Below are 12,697 nucleotides of genomic sequence, written 5' to 3'. Positions count from 1 at the left end.
GGGAGCAGAACGTGGTTGTTCAGAATATCCATGCCCCTGATGGTTTTATAAACCTCTATAATGTCACCCTTCAGCCTCTGACACTCCAGGAGAAAGCACCTCAACCTAATCAACCTCTCCTTAAAGCTCAAACCTCCAGTCCTGGAACATCTGTGTGTCAGTCATTTCTGCAGACAACCAAGTTGTACGCAGCATTCTTAAAGTGGTCTCACCAACATCCTGTACAGATGCACCATACCACCACAACTCCTATATTCAATCCTCTGACTGATTAAGGCAAATGTGCCAAATGTGTTCTGCACCACTCTGTCTATCTGCGACTCCACTTTCAAGGAACTATGCACCTGCAGCCCTGTGCCCCGTTGTTTCACAACATGCCCCAGGACCTTACCAACAATTGTATAATTCCTGCCCTGGTTTGCATTTACAAAATGCAAAACCTCGTATTTATCTAAATTAAACTTCATCTGTCCATCCATGCCCCTTTGTTCCATCTAATTGTGGTCTTGTTGTACTCTGAGATAATCGACTACACCACCTTTCTGATGTCATCTCTAACCTTTCGAACTATGGCCCCAATATTCACATCTAAATCCATTACATAAATGATGAAATGCAGTGAACTCAGTATTGATTCTAACAGCACACTGCTGCTCACAAGCCTCCAGGCTGAAAAATATCCCTCTTCCTTCAAGCCAATTGTGACGAGCTTCCTCTGTATCCCATGTGACAGAAAGTTACTAATCTGTCTCCCAATCGGAATGAAATACTAGCTATGAAGAGAGGCTGAGTAGGTTAGGTTTATTTTCACTGGAAAAAAGGAGATGGGGTGGGGGTACCTGATTGAGGTTTACAAAATCATGAAGGGTATAGCCAGGGTGGATAGAGAGGGGCTTTTTCCCAGAGTGAAGGATTCAGTAACGAGAGGTCGTGCTTTCAAAGTGAGAGGTGGAATGTTTAAGGGGGATACACGCGGTAAGTACGTCACACAGAGGGTGGTGGGCGTTTGGAACACATTGCCAGCAGAGGTGGTGGAGGCAGGCACGGTCGATTCATTTAAGATGCGTCTGGACAGATGCATGAGTAGGTGGGGAGCAGAGGGATACAGATGCTTAGGAATTGACCGACAGATTTAGACAGTACACTTGGATCGGCTCAGGCTTGGAGGGTGAAGGGCCTGTTCCTTGGCTGTAAATTTTCTTTGCTCTCTGTTCTTTAAATGAACACCTTGCTGAAGCCCATATAGACAATGTCTACCAAACTGCCTTCATCAATCTTCTTTGTCACCTCTTCAAAAAACTCAACCAAATTAATGAGACATGATTTCCCATGCAGAAAGCCATGTTGTCTACTCTGAACAGCCCTTTCCTTCCCAAATGTATGTAAATGCTATCCCTCAGAATCCGCTCCAACAACTTTCCCACAACTGACATCAGGCTCACCAGTCTATTGTTCCCTGGCTTTTTGGGGTCACTGTTTCCTTTTCTAGTCCCACTCCTCCACTGCTCACAACAAATGTTAAATGTGACCAGGTTGGTGATATGGCTGATGATATCGGTCTCAGACTGGGTCAGGGTCAGTTTTAGGAATAAGTCAGGCTAGTTTCTTTAATCTGCTCAAACAACACGTTTATGATCGAGAGCAATGTTACTCCAACTATGGTGGAAAGATTAATGGCAAAGTGTTTGGGTATTGCAAATATATAATCAATGGCTTAGAAAGGATGGATGCTAAGAAATTGTTTCCGTTAGGCGAGGAGACTAGGACCCATGGATACAGCCTTAGAATCAGAGGGGGTCAATTCAGAACAGAAATGCGGAGACATTTCTTCCGCCAGAGAGTGGTGGGCCTGTGGCATTCATTGCCGCGGAGTGCAGTGGAGGCCGGGACGCTAAATGTCTTCAAGGAAGAGACTGATAAATTCTTGATGTCACAAGGTATTAAGGGCTACGGGGAGAATGCAGGTAAGTGGAGTTGAAATGCCCATCAGCCCTGATTAAATGGCTGAGTGGACTCGATGGGTCCGATGGCCTTACTTCCCCTCCTATATCTTATGGTCTAATATTTCCCTTTCTAAACACACATACACAGACACAGACACACACACACAGACACACACACACACACACACACACACACACACACACACACACACACACACAGACACAGACACAGACACAGACACAGACACACACACAGACACACACACACACACACACACACACACATGCATACACACACACACACACAGATTAACAAAATTTCCGCAATTTTAACTTGAAACAACTTTGTCCAGATATTATTGTAACTCCTGATAAAAGTAAATATTGAGATTGTCCAAAACGTTATTCTGCTTCTGAAGATATTGTACTCACACAGCTGCTAGCAATGGGATTTCATCCTGGGAGAGTTGAATTTGGCTGAATTCCCTTTGGTTTAGGCAGTGAGGAGATTCCAGTGAATTCGGCTCAGGGAGCACCCAAAGGGTAGCACGGTGGTTAGCACTGCTGCCTCCGAGCACTAGGAACTTGGGTTCAATTCCAGCCTTGGGTGACTGTCGCTGTGGAGTTTGCACATTCCCCCCTTATCTGTGTGAGCTTCTAATGGGTGATCCAGTTTCCTACCACAAACTGTGTAGGTTCGGTGGATTGGTCACGCTAAATTGTCTGTAGTGTTCAGGGATTTTTAGGTTAGCTTCATTAGTCAGGGGTAAATATAGGGCTATGGGTTGGGAAGGTTGGTATGGAGTTGTTGGGCCGAAGGGCCTGTTTCAACACTGCAGGGATTCTATAAAAATAAGAATGGTAACGATGACTGCAGATTTTTTTTTAGCTCGCGCACGTTGCTGTGATGAGGAACCCCAAAGGAGAGAGTGCAAGAGGCCATTCTTTTTCGGGCAGATTACAGTTTCTCCCTCTCTGAGTTGAATCACACAATAATATCATCCTCTCCCAAACTGGACCATGTGAGGTCTCCTTGTACATTGTCCAAACTATGTCTCCATCACATTCCCTGTTCCATGTCGGTACATCATTGCTACTGTCATACACCGAGCCATATCCTTAGCAGAAAATGGTCTCGGCCGATTGGAAATATGTTTACATGGCCTTGCGTCAATAAAAAATAAAATAATTAATGTATTCAGAATACCTGTGTTAAAATGCATGCATTTTGTAACAAATACAGAAATTTGCTGGAAAAGCTCAGCAGGTCTGTCAGCATCCAGATGCCTTTTACATGCAGTAGTTGGACCAGCCTCCATCACTTCCTCTGGCAGCTCATTCCATACGCACACCACCCTCTGTGTGAAAAGGTGCCCTTTAGGCCTCATCAAAACTTTTCCCCTCTGGTTCAGAGTCAGGGACACTACCCACTACACTACCATACCCAGACTTGGGTCATATTTTAGTGCCCACTTTCAGCTCAGTGTGGATTTATTATAATCAGGTTCCCATTACTGAACTACACAAAACACTTTGTATTGTTAAACAAATACAAGATATTTGTCTCAACTGTAGGATATTGAGTGTACTTGCTATGCTATCAAAGTTAACTATAAACATCTTTAATTGCTATTATCTGTAGTCTGCAATATTAAGGAAAGAAATCCTGCAAACACACTCTGCCCAATGAAGAGTCTTAAATAGATATTTATTACTGAACACCAGAAACGAAGGAAGAGCTTAATTTCTGACCCCAAAACACCGATCACTCTTACCCACCTCTAACGTGCGACTGCCCTCTTCCTAAAACCATGAAGTGACACCAGGCCGCTGATTACTGTCCAGCCTCTCCTCCCCACTGACTGTGTCTGCAATCTGTCCCACCTCCCCCTAACCACACAAGGCAAACCAAGCTCAGGGTCTTTGTGATAATCAAGGCCGGAGTGTGCAGGCCTCCTGGAGAGGGAGATGGGCATTTTAAAATTGAAGGGTGAGGGGGAGGTGACAGTCATATCACACACTGGGCTGAGGGGTGGCAGATGGAGTTTAGTTTGGATTAATGCGAGGCATTGGATTTGGTAAATCAAACAAGAACAGGACCTATACAATTAAAAGTAGGGTCTTTGTCAGTGCTGTAGTACAGAAACCTAGGGCCGTCAGGTTTAATTCTTTAAAATTTGCATCTCATATAGATATTGTGGTAAAGAAGGTGTTTAACACACTTGTCTTCATTGGTCAGACCCTTTGAGTATCGGAATTGGGACGTCATGTTGAGGATGTACAGGACATTGGTGAGACCTCTACTGGAATACTGTGTCTGGTCTGGTCATCCTGCCCGCTCACTCCATAGGCACACCACCCTCTGGGTGAAAAAGCTGCCCCTTAGGTCACTTTTAAATGTTTCCCCTCTCACCTTAAGTCTATGTCCTCTAGTTTTGGACTCCCCGTGCCCTAAGAAAATACCTTGACTCTTCACTTTAATATTATTGACCTTGATATTATTAAACTGGAGAGGATTCAGAAGAGATTAACCTGGATGTTGCTGGGAAAGGAGGGAGTGAGCAACAAGGAGAGGCTGGATCGGCTGGGACTGTTTTCACTGAAGCATATGAGATTCTGCGGTAACTTTACACAAGGGCTGATGTCTTTTCCCTAGAGTTGGGGATTCAAAACTGAGGGATATTTTAAGATGTGAGGAAAAAGATTTACAAAAGTCAGGAGAGGTAATTATGTAAGACAGAATCTGGCTTGGGTGTGGAATGAACTTCTAGAGGAAGTGGTGAAAGCAGGGACAGTTACAATGTTTAAAGGACATTTAGATCAGTCCATGGATAAGACATCAGTTAGGATGGTGCGGTGAGCAGCTGCCTTCTCCCTCCCCCTCTCTGAATGAATCTCTGTTGGTTTTTACCCTCTGCCAATGTCTGTGCAGTGGCGTGGGGAGGCCAGCAGAGGGTGGCATTGCATCACTTTAAGCACCACAGAGACTGCCAGACCTGCCCCACACACAGACACACAGATACACAACAATCGTTAGGACACAACATTGAGCTCATCTGGTAATATACACTAAACATAAAGAAACGCTCAATTTGTCTTGTAAACTGTTAAAATATGAGTGACAGAGAACTCCCAAATTCCACTGTTTAAACAAAAATATCAATTTATTTTTTAACTCTGAAAGTGAACATTTTACATCAACTATTCACAACTCTGAGACCCCCTTTCTTTAACTGCTTATTACCCTACTCCAACTCTACAGTAATGTACTTTTTCAAAAAGACACGTATTAAAATTACATAAACGTAATTTCAAACCCACACAGCAGCTGTTGTTCCATCTGACCTCACACCAAAATCCCTTTTTCCCATCTTTCCTGGGAAGACTGGCTCTTGTTACAGGATGTTATCGAAGTGTCTACATTTCAGCATTCTGAAACCTGGGAACACATCCTTCCATGATACTGTCTCTCAGTCTCCCCCTCTCTGTCTATTTCCTAAACCCCTCCCATGTGGTGATATTTAAACTGAGTCCCCCGCCATCTCTCTCTGTCAGTGATGTTCACACCCACAGCACCCCCTTGTCAGGGCACAATGGGGATATGGAGCTGTAAATGGGTGGGAGCTGCACATCCTGTCACTTCCAGCCCGGGCTGCAAGTTTCCCCACACTGGGCAGGGATCTAACACAGTGTTACAGAGCAATGCACTGGGGTGGAGTACACAGTCCTACATGCTGGGAGGGTAACTGCTCCTGGGTTACAGATCAATGTACTGGGGTGGGGTACACAGTCCTACATGCTGGGAGGGTAACTGCTCCTGGGTTACAGATCAATGCACTGGGGTGGTGTACACAGTCCTACATGCTGGGAGGGTAACTGCTCCTGGGTTACAGATCAATGCACTGGGGTGGTGTACACAGTCTTACATGCTGGGAGTGTAACTGCTCCTGGATTACAGATCAATGTATTGGGGTGGGGTACACAGTCCTACATGCTGGGAGGGTAACTGCTCCTGGATTACAGATCAATGTATTGGGGTGGGGTACACAGTCCTACATGCTGGGAGGATAACTGCTCCTGGGTTACAGATCAATGCACTGGGGTGGGGTACACAGTCCTACATGCTGGGAGGGTAACTGCTCCTGGGTTACAGATCAATGCACTGGGGTGGTGTACACAGTCCTACATGCTGGGAGGGTAACTGCTCCTGGGTTACAGATCAATGTATTGGGGTGGGGTACACAGTCCTACATGCTGGGAGGATAACTGCTCCTGGATTACAGATCAATGCACTGGGGTATTGTACACAGTCCTACATGCTGGGAGGGTAACTGCTCCTGGGTTACAGATCAATGCACTGGGGTGGGGTACACAGCCCTACATGCTGGGAGGGTAACTGCTCCTGGGTTACAGATTAATGCAATGCGGTGGTGTGCATAATCCTACATTCTGGGAGGGTAGCTGCTCCTAGTTTACAGATGAATTCATGGGTGATCACTGCACAGGTCCCTGTGCTGGTCAGACTATCTCGTTGAAGTTTATAGATAATACAATGATGTAGTCTGTGCAGCTCCCAATGTTGGATGGATATTTGTTTCAGGTTTAGACATTAGTGTCCTGTTCTGTTTTGCACAGCTCCCCGTCCTGGACAGATATCTAGTCCGGGTTTATAGATCAATGCACTGCTGTGGTCTGCACAGCTCCCCGTCCTGGACAGATATCGAGTCCGAGTTTATATATCAATGCACTGCTGTGGTCTCCACAGCTCCCCGTCCTGGACAGATATCTAGTCCGGGTTGATAGATCAATGCACTGCTATGGTCTACACAGCTCCCCATCCTGGACAGATATCTAGTCCGGGTTTATAGATCAATGCACTGCTGTGGTCTCCACAGCTCCCTGTCCTGGACAGATATCGAGTCCGTGTTTATATATTAATGCATTGCTGTGGTCTGCACAGCTCCCCGTCCTGGACAGATATCTAGTCCGGGTTTATAGATCAATGCACTGCTGTGGTCTGCACAGCTCCCCGTCCTGGACAGATATCTAGTCCGGGTTTATAGATCAATGTACTGCTGTAGTCTGCACAGCTCCCCGTCCTGGACAGATATCTAGTCCGGGTTTATAGATCAATGCACTGCTGTGGTCTGCATTGCTTCCCATGCTGAATACTCGCTGGAGGAACACCGCAATCCAGGCAGCATCAGGAGGTATACAATTTGATGTTTCAGGTGTAGCCCTCCTTCAGGATCCTTACAGAATGGTTACACCTCCTGATGCTGGCAGGATTGCTGTGTTCTCACACCTTCCTGCCTGTCTTCTTTGGACTGCAGCATCTGCAGCTTTTCTCTCTCTATCACAGCTTCCCAAACTGGACAGATGTCGAGCCTGCCTTTGAAGATAAGTGCCCTGATCTGATCTGCGCAGTGTTCCACTCTGGACAGATTGCTGGATTGTATTGACCAGTGTAATGGATGAATCTGGACAGATTGCTGGGTTGTACTGAGCAGGACACTGGCCTGGTCTGTACAGTGTTCCACAGTGAACAGATATCTCCTCTGGGTATATGGTGTCTGGGCTGGTTCTGGGAGGTGGATTGAGAATGTGCTATATCTCACCATTTCAGCTGGTCTGGGAATGCCTTTCGTTCCCGTTCCTGTGATTGGACCCTCCGTCTCACACCCCATTAATGTTACAGTGTGTCCAGGTACAGGACATCAGGTTGGTGGGGTGAGTAGGGGGGAAAGGTCATGGACAGGTCAAGGGGTTACCTGGAACGTTCTGTCCCTGACATTCTATAACTGACATTCCCCGGAACGTTCTGTCCCTGACATTGTTTGTGAACGGCCGGACGTCAGTGAATTGAACAAACGATAAGATCCCGAGGGAAGAGATCCCGTTCCAGGGAGAAGGAGACACTGTTCCGAAGGCCCCTCAGGCAGTTAAAGGGGTGAATACGTTTTCCCTGCGTTTGCATTTCTCCACGACACAGGATCGACCACAATTTCTATAAAAGTAACGATGAGTGTAGAATTTATTTTTTAGCTTGCACACATTGCTGTGATGAGGAACAATGAAGGAGAGAGAGTGCAATATCTCCTTCTCAGGTCGTTCCTTCTCAGGCAGGTTACATTTTCTCCCTCTCTGAGCTGAATCACACAGTAATGTCATCCTCTCCCAAACTGGACCATGTGAGGTCTCCTTGTACTTTGTCCAAACTATGTCTCCATCACATTCCCTGTTCCATGTAGGTGCATCATTGCTGCTGTCATACACAGAGTCATACCCTTAGCAGAAAATGGTCTCGACTGATTTGAAATATGTTTACATGGCCCTGCGTCATTAAAAAATAAAATATTTAATTTATTCAGAATACCTGTGTTAAAATGACTGAATTTTTTAACAAATGCAGAAATTTCTGGAAAATCTCGGCAGGTCTATCAGCATCCAGATGCCTTTTACATGCTGTAGTTGTACCAGCCTCCACCACTTCCTCTGGCAGCTCATTCCATACGCACACCACCCTCTGTGTGAAATGGTGCCCTTTAGGCCTCATCAAAATCTTTCCCCTCTCACTTTCAAACAATGCCCTCTAGTTTTGGACGCCCCTAACCTGGGGACAAACCCTGACTACTCACCCTATCCATGGCCATTTTGATTTTATAAACCACTACTGCTGCGAAAAGTGACTCCAATCAACACGAATAGCTGTACTTTCAGTCATCCCGGGCCTAAATTCTGAAATTCAATACTGACACCACTCCCTTATCGATCAAGTCACGATTCTAAATCCATTTTAATCAGTTTGTTCAGATGTATCATGAGAAACTTCTGTGGGATTTACACCGAGACCTTTGTGCCCAGAGGGAGGGACTAGCATCGCTCAGCAATACCCATAAAGCTGTAATATTTTTCTCCTGTGTGTTAGTTCATCAGACTGTCCTGACATGATGTGACATACCTCTGCAACAGGCAGGACTTAAATCCAGGCAGGACTTAAATCCAGGCCTTATAGTTCAGAGCTAGGAACACTACCACACAAGCTCAGGAATTGGAATCAAATCCAGAGTTCTGGTTCAGAGACAGGGATACTACCCACTACACTACTATACCCAGATTTTGGGTCATATTTTAGTGCCCACTTTCAGCTCGGTGAGGATTTATTATAATCAGGTTCCCATTACTGAACTACACAAAACACTTTGTATTGTTAACCAAATGCAAGATATTTGTCTCAACTGTAGGATATTGAGTGACGTGCTATGCCATTGATTAATCGCTATTATCTGTAGTCTGCAATATTTTGGAAAGAAATCCTGCAGACACACTCTGCCCAATGAAGGGTCTCAAATGGATATTTATTACTGAACAGCAGAGACGAAGGAAGAGCTTAATTTCTGGTCACAAAACACCGATCATTCTTACCCAACTATAACGTGCGACTCCCTTCTTCCTGACCGCTGATTACTGTCCAGCCTCTCCTCCCCACTGACTGTGTCTGCAATCTGTCCCTCCTCCCCCTAACCACACAAGGCAAACCAAGCTCAGGGTCTTTGTGAAACTCAAGGCCGGAGTGTGCAGGCCGTCTGGAGAGGAATGGGCGTTTTAAAATTGAAGGGGGAGGGGAGGTGGCAGTAATATCACTCACTGGGCTGAGGGGTGGCGGATGGAGTTTAGTTTGGATTAATGCGAGGTACTGGATTTGGTAAATTAAACAACAGCAGGACCTATACAATTAAAAGTAGAGCCTTTGACAGTGTTGTAGAATAGACACCTAGGCCGTCAGGTATAATTCTTTAAAATTTGCATCTCATATAGATAGTGCGGTTAAGAAGGTGTTTAACACACTTGTCTTCATTGGTCAGACTCTTTGAGTATCGGAATGGGGATGTCATGTTCAGGTTGTACAGGACATTGGTGAGACCTCTTCTGGAATACTGTGTCCAGTCTGGTCATCCTGCCCGCTCATTCCATAGGCACACCACCCTCTGGGTGACAAAGCTGCCCTTTAGGTGGCTTTAATGTTTCCCCTCTCACCTTAAACCTATGCCCTCTAGTTTTGGTCTCCCCTACCCTTAGAAAATACCCTTAGAAAATACTTTGATATTATTGACCTTGATATTATTAAGCTCGAGAGGATTGAGAACAGATGAACCTGGATGTTGTTGGGAATGCAGGGAGTGTGCGATAAGGAGAGGCTGGGTATGCTGGGACTTTTTTCACTGGAGAGGATGAGGTTAAGGGGTAACTTCACAGAAGTTTACAAAATAATGAGGGGTACAGATAAGCTGAAGGGTTGATGTCTTTTCCCTAGAGTTGGGGATTCAAAACTGAGGGATATTTTAAGGGGCGAGGAAAAAGATTTACAAAAGCCAGAAGAGTTAATTATTTTAGACAGAATCTGGCTTGTGTGAGGAATGAACTTGCAGAGCAAGTGGTGAAAGCAGGGACAGTTACAACGGTTAAAGGACATTTAGATCAGTCCATGGATCAGACATCAGTTTGGATAGTGCTGTGAGCAGCTGCCCTCTCCCTCCCCGTCTCTGAATGAATCCCTGTTGGTTTTCACCCTCTGCTAATGCCTTGCAGTGGCGTGGGGAGGCCAGCAGAGGGTGGCATTGCATCACTTTAAGCACCACAGAGACTGACAGACCTGCCCCTCACAGACACACAAATACACTGACAGGAATTGTTAGGACATGGCGTGAAGCTCATCTGGTAAGTTAAATGAAACATAAAGAAATGCTCAATTTGCCTCGTAAACTGTTAAAATATGAGGGACAGAGAACTCCCAAATTCCACTGTTTAAATAAAAACATCAATTTATTTTTTCACTCTGAAAGTGAACACTTTACATCAAAAATTCACAACTCTGGGACCCTCTTCCACTTAACTGCTTATTACCCGAGGAGAAACTGAGGACTGCAGATGCTGGAGATCAGAGCTGAAAATGTGTTGCTGGAAAAGCGCAGCAGGTCAGGCAGCATCTGCAGTCCTCACGTTTCGGAGGACGACATTTCGGGCATAAGCCCATCTTCAGGAATGAGGAAGGTGTGCCAAGCAGGCTAAGATAAAAGGTAGGGAGGAGGGACTTGGGGGAGGGGCATTGGGAATGCCATAGGTGGAGGGAGGTCAAGGTGAGGGTGATAGGCCGGAATGGGGTGGGGGCGGAGAGGTCAGGAAGAAGATTGCAAGATAGGAAGGCGGTGCTGAGTTCGAGGGAGATGACTGAGACAAGGTGGGGGAAGGGAAATGAGGAAACTGGAGAAATCTGAGTTCATCCCTTGTGGTTGGAGGGTTCCCAGGCAGAAGATGCGGTGCTCTTCCTCCAACCGCCGTGTTGCCATGGTCTGGTGATGGAGGAGTCCAAGGACCTGCATGTCCTTGGTGGAGTGGGAGGGGGAGTTGAAGTGTTGGGCTACAGGGTGGTTGGGTTGGTTGGTCCGAGTGTCCCAGAGGTGTTCTCTGAAACATTCCACAAGTAGGCGGCCTGCGTCCCAATATAGATGAGGCCACATCGGGTGTAGTGGATACAATAGATGATGTGTGTGGAGGTGCACAGATCCACACATGGGGATGGTGAGGATACGGCGTGAAGCTCATCTGGGAACTTCAATGACACAAAGAAATGCTCAATTCGCCTCGTAAACTGTTAAAATATGAGGGACAGATCCGCCAACTTCCACTGTTTAAATAAAAATATCAATTTATCTTTTTCACTCTGAAAGTGAACATTTTCCATCAACTATTCACAACTCAGGGACCCTGTTTCTCTTAACTGCTTATTACCCGACTCCAGCTCTACAGCAATATACTGTTTCTGGGTCTGCCATCCTCTCATATCTCAGGTGCTTGTAACGTCTCAGTTCAGAACAGCATTCACCCTCTCTTAAAGGTACAGTACACACTTTCAACTTCATCACATTATACTCTGATGAAGTGGATAAGTGGGACCTAACCGGATTTCTCTTGCTCTGTGGTTTGTCAATAATTCGTCTACTCTGTCTGGTATGTGTCAGGACTTCTGTTGCTCCATTGATAGCACGTCATTATTCGACTCTGTCCGTGGGAATATATCAGTATTTCACTTGCTCAGACTCGTGTGTGTGGGGCAGGATTTCTGTTGTTTCATGGGGACTGTGACGCTATTTCAATCTCAATGTTTGTAGATGGCACTGAACCTGGAAGAATTGTAAAGTCTATGGAGGAGAGTGTGGAACTCTAACAGGACAGTGACACGTTGGTGTAGTGTTCAGTTATAAGGCAGATGGGGATCAATGCAGAGCAGTGTGAGGTGATGTACTGTGGTAGGAATAACATTGAAAGGCAGTTTAATACAGGCCATACCATAATAAAGGGGTTGCATGAGCAGAGAGCGCTGGGTGTATACGAGCACAGATTGTTGAAGATATCAGGACAAGTGGGGAGAGCAGTAAATATTACAGATTAGTTTCAGTGTCAGAGCTGTTTACAGGGGGAGGTGTAGGAGGGAGCGTCCCTGCTCCCTTCCTGGGAGGTGGTGGTGACGATGTGTTGTGAGCCCACCCTCCTGCCCACCGAGACCGTGGGGATTCCATTTGTACCAGCTCGAGACAAAAGGGAGATCGCATCAGGGCCGCAGCTTCTAAGTTGTGCCGGGGGGAAATGGAGCTGCCAGTGGGTTTAAAGTGAGAATTGCCCTTCGCTGAACATTGCTCCTTACTCGGTCAGTGGGATGTGGATGTTTCAGAATCTCCACACGAGGAGTCCCGGTC

Source organism: Chiloscyllium punctatum, chromosome 47 (genome assembly GCF_047496795.1).
Source record: "Chiloscyllium punctatum isolate Juve2018m chromosome 47, sChiPun1.3, whole genome shotgun sequence".
Lineage (NCBI taxonomy): Eukaryota > Metazoa > Chordata > Chondrichthyes > Orectolobiformes > Hemiscylliidae > Chiloscyllium > Chiloscyllium punctatum.
The sequence above is the reverse complement of the archived record's forward strand: the minus strand, read 5'-3'. Positions refer to the sequence as shown.